The 4,632-nt window shown below is 58.4% G+C and overlaps 1 long non-coding RNA gene across 1 annotated transcript; it reads right to left on the reverse strand.

Moving 5' to 3' along the window:
* Nucleotides 1–528: 528 nt before the first annotated feature.
* Nucleotides 529–3,674, reverse strand: LOC109577433 (uncharacterized). Its single transcript, XR_002183546.2, has 2 exons — nucleotides 2,821–3,674; nucleotides 529–2,136 (listed from the first exon to the last, which is right to left on the reverse strand). It is a non-coding gene; the product is annotated as an uncharacterized lncRNA (long non-coding RNA).
* Nucleotides 3,675–4,632: the final 958 nt, after the last annotated feature.

A 4,632-nucleotide genomic window follows, 5' to 3' on the forward strand; every position in this document is an offset into this window, starting at 1 on the left:
AGATTTGGGGGGCTGCTCCCGCGGCAGGGGGGCCTTGACCTGGGTGCCGTCACTGCTGCTGGCTGGCGGCCGCCTCGCCTCGTTTGCTCCCAGGGGAGCCTGGACTGGGTGTGCTGTGGCCCCCAGGCCCCAGACCTGCAGGCCTTGCCTGACCCCACTGCTCTGTGTGGAGCCCGGACCTCCTGATCTCATCCGGCAGGGCTCCGCTCCCACAGCCCACCCATGGCTGGAGCCCCGTCCAGGCACAGGCCCAGCGGTGCGGCCAGCCAGTCCTCCGCCATCACCACGAGGGGCTTCCAGTCACCAGTGGGCTCATTACCTCTATGTTCTGGTTACAGACCTGTGTCTCACTGGGCCCCAAGCCCTCAGTTCAGAGGCCACATAATCCATTCTGCATGGATGGCCCTGCACAGGGACGTGAAAACCAGTTTGGGTGATGCATTGAATAGAAACTGGTGATAAATTGAATGGAATATCCCAGACAATTCTCTCTTCACAAATCTTTTCCAAAAATCTAAGGAGCCTGAATACGTTCCACCATTTACTTGATTATCGTCCTAGTAATCAACTTCCAAAATGAGCTCTGAGCAGGACCGGGGGGTGTGGGGTCTGGAAGATTTGCAAGCAGCCCGATGCCGGGGGCTCGCCCGCCCTCTCGGAAGCCCGGCTCTTCCCTTCTCTCACACAAGGTCGCCGAGCCCATCGTCTCTCTCTGTCTCTCCCCGTCCTGATTCTCAGCCTGGAACAGGTTCAAATGCTATGACTGATGCTGATCACTGCTCCTGATGGTTATTACCATCAGGAGTGAAGTGGTTCTGGCTGTAATTCTCCTCTTAACAGTCGTGTGCTAGTGATAAGGGTCGAAGTTGCTGTGGTAAATCCCTAGGCAGCAGTTGCACCGTCTTTGGAGCCAGGTGGACAGGGTTCAGAGCTCAGCTACACCCCCAAAGGGTAACTCCGAGCCAGGCCCAGGAGCACTCTGCGCCTCAGTTTACCCACCTGGAAAGTGGGGTGATCAGAGGTTCTTCCCAGTCTGTTACCAGGATCCAGTGAAAGAAAGCATGGGAATGCTTAGCAGTGTCTGGAGAACAAGCTGTGGCCAGTAGGTGATGGGTTCTGTTACTGGACACCCATGTTAGGAGCAATTCATAGTAGACTTTGCCGAGGGGGTGTTCCCAGCCGGTTTCAGAGGGAAGCGTCCAGCAGATGCAGGGTATTGCCAGGCTCTGCGCTGGTGAAGCTGGGCGGATCACGGGCCTGACCGTGGGCATTTCTTATGCTCTCATGGATGACTCAGACGGAAGCACCCAGTATGTATGAGAAAGACGCCCGAGGAGCAGCACAGAGAGAAATACAGTGAGAAAAGGGTGACGGGCACTTTGCTCTGATTTAATCCGCTTGGTTCATCATATTCAAACCCAGAGAAGCACAGTCTTCGGTGTCAGGCAGAACCGCAGGCTCGAAGGTGACTGTGGGCTGTGCCGTCACTCTGGAGGCGCAGCTGCTGGGTGACCCCGACCCCCCGAGCATTCTCATGGGCAGAGTCGCTCTCCCATCAAACCCTCCCATCACTCTTCCCCTGGTGGAAACTGCCATCTGGTTGCTTCCTTACCCTGAGGTACAGAACCCTCATCACAGTGTAAAGAGCATCCCTTCCCTGGGGACCAGAAGTGTGACCAGGGACCAAAATCCAGACCCCAGGGAAGGGGCTCTGATGGTCAGATTCCAGGGCTCAGCTGTGGGCGGGGTGAGGACAGGGTCCCTGTCAGGGCAGTACCAGAATCTTCCCTGAGGTAGTGTTGAGCACAGTCCCCAGCTGGTCTTAGCAAAGCCGAGATGGGGTGCCAGGCTCTGCCCTGGGCCCACGAGACGAGGGCAGGCAAGCTGGGGGGGGCCCTCACTTTGCTTCGCCCGCAGCTCGCAGTTCTGGGTCATTTCTAGGACACTAAGATGTGTGTTTACATAAAGCTGGAAGCTGTGGTCACGACCCCTGAAGTCCTCCTTTCCTCCTGCCGCTAGTTGAAGGAAAGCTTCTGGGCTTTGGAGGCTGATGTGTGTGGGCCGAAATCTTCATGGCTGCCCACATTCGGGCAGCCCCAGGGTCTGCAGGGCTTTCCTGAGCCAGAGACAGTTAAGCTGAAACGTGAAGGGAGGACGAGTGGGAAGGGGCAGTCAGGAAAGAGCCCAGGAGAGGGGGCAGTGCCTGCAAAGCCCGTGAGCAGAAGGAACGTGGCCTCGAGCAGCTGCGCTTCTGTTGACCAGCTTCTTCCCCAGACTGTCCAAGAGCAGTGAGGGGAAGTAAACAGCGAGACCTCACGGGCTGGCGCAGGGCGGGCTTGCTCTTTTCCGAGGCCGTGGGCACCCATCTCCCTATGAAAGCCCTAGAAAATCTTGCTCCCCTCACAAAGAGAGCATGTTCTGGAATTTAAGATTTTGTAGCAACACAGATCCAGGGAGCCAGAGCCATGCCCACTAGGAGAAGCTGCCTGTTCCAGGGCTGGCCTGTGACAAAAGGGGGAAATGCTGTTATTCAGCTGGGGTAGAGGGTTCACGCAGGGGTGGGGGGATTCACGCAGGGGTGGAGGGGGTTCACGCAGGGGTGGGGGGGTTCACGCAGGGGTGGGGGGGTTCACGCAGGGGTGGAGGGGGTTCACGCAGGGGTGGAGGGGGTTCACGCAGGGGTGGGGGGATTCACGCAGGGGTGGAGGGGGTTCACGCAGGGGTGGAGGGGGTTCACGCAGGGGTGGGGGGGTTCACGCAGGGGTGGAGGGGGTTCACGCAGGGGTGGGGGGGTTCACGCAGGGGTGGCGGGGTGCTCACCTACAGGCTGGCTCCCTGGGGGGTGGTTCCTGGTCTGTCCCAGCTTTGTCACATGGGGAGAGAAAGCCAAAGGACTATAGGATTTCTCCACCGTGGGTCCCAGCTGAGCCTGAATTATTCAAACGTGCTGGATCAATTATTCAGGACGATGAATTGGCGTGTGCGGTGCGGGTTTGCTAGTAAACAAGAGGACTGAGCTGACTGGGCAGGAGACAGAGGCCCCACCAGCCCCTCGCTGATGGCATCTGTGTCTTGCCCTGACTTCAGGGCCCTTGCTGGAGAGAGCAGTGACCCCGCAGACGCTCCCCGGACAGATCCAGGAGTGGTGGGAGGGAGTGGCGGGAGTGGCTGGACCTTGTCCCCCGGGCCTGGCTCCCAAGGCCAGATTGTATTTGATCTCAGATTGGCCGTAGGTCTTCCAGGACGTCTTGTGAGTTTGCTTTCTCCGTTGTCTGTTGTGAAATGTCTTCGTAGTAATTGTGAAACTGATCTTTGGCGCAAGTCCTTGTCCCAGCATGGAAGGCGTGAGATTGAAAATACATGGGGCCCAGGTCCCAGACGAATGTGGACCCTTCAGCTGAGAAGGTGGCGGGGTTTTTCTGAACCACGCCAGGGATGTCCAGAGCCTCCCGCCCCACCCCTGTGCCTGTTCAGGCCCCCAGGCACCCACAGATTCTCTGATTCTGTGTCCTCCTCCGGCTTAACGCGTCCAGAGCAGCCGTCTCTCTCCTCCCGCAAACCTGACTGTTCCCAGCGACCTCCAGCCAGGAATGTGGGGACTGTTCTTGGCCCTCTGTCCCCTCCACCTTCAGGCCATCGTGAAACCCTGTCTCCAGATTACCTCTCACCTCTGTCCCCACTGCCCCCTGCCACCCACTGCCTGCCAGTCCCTGCCAAGCCACCAGATCCCAGGGTCTGAGCTCAGCCCCAGTCAGGTACCTGTGCCCACAAACTGGCTCATAGCAGGCGTATCAGCCACGTCCCTCCAATCTTGGCAAGAATCCATCACAAGGCCAAGGGCAGCGGGTAGGAGCGGGCACCAGGTCCATTCTGGCCTCGAAAGCTCCTTAAAGGAACAATTTTCCTTTGCTAGGGATCTGTGGATTATTGTATCTGATTCAAATTGAGTTTTTTTTACCTAAGCTTGTCTGAGTGCTTCCAAACTTGCTTCTCTTTTGACCTGAGTGGCTGGCTACCTGGGGCTTTGGCCCTCCAGAGGTCCAGGGGAGCCCAAAGGGGAAGCTACTCGGGGGTCTGTTTCCAGGACCATGTGGGTGAAAGGAGAGACCTCCTCTGAAGGATGGGTTAGCCCACCTGGGGTCATCGAATCACCCCCACCTGCACCCCACATGGGCGTGTTCACGCCCAGGGTCTCCTGGGAGAGCTGGAGGGGAGCATGTCCAAATAGGCGGCTTCTGCCCCCGGTCACGCTCCCAACACGCGGGGACAGACATGGGCACTCCCGTGGACACTCAGCACCTGGACATCAGAGGGTTTGTGTGTGTTTGTGGTTTTTCGTGCTTTGTTTTGTTTTAGTTCAGAAAAATATTCCGACGGTGGAGGGGCGCTCTCCCTGCAGCAGGAGAACCGGGCTGGGTGGGGCTCGTCTGACCCCCAGGGATCTGCGGGCCGTCCTGCCTTTCCGAGCAGGACAGTCCCTGCCGACAGCACAGCAGGCTCTGGGCTCCGTCCTTTCCTGGAGAGCCTGGCATCCTGGCGAGGACGGTGGCCAGGAGCTCGGGCCGCTCAAAGCAGCCTTCCGTTCCGCAGCTGGTTTTCACGGTGACCGGACCGAAGTTCCCTGGGATCCCC

This window comes from Bos indicus, chromosome 23, assembly GCF_029378745.1.
Source record: "Bos indicus isolate NIAB-ARS_2022 breed Sahiwal x Tharparkar chromosome 23, NIAB-ARS_B.indTharparkar_mat_pri_1.0, whole genome shotgun sequence".
In the NCBI taxonomy this organism is placed as follows: domain Eukaryota; kingdom Metazoa; phylum Chordata; class Mammalia; order Artiodactyla; family Bovidae; genus Bos; species Bos indicus.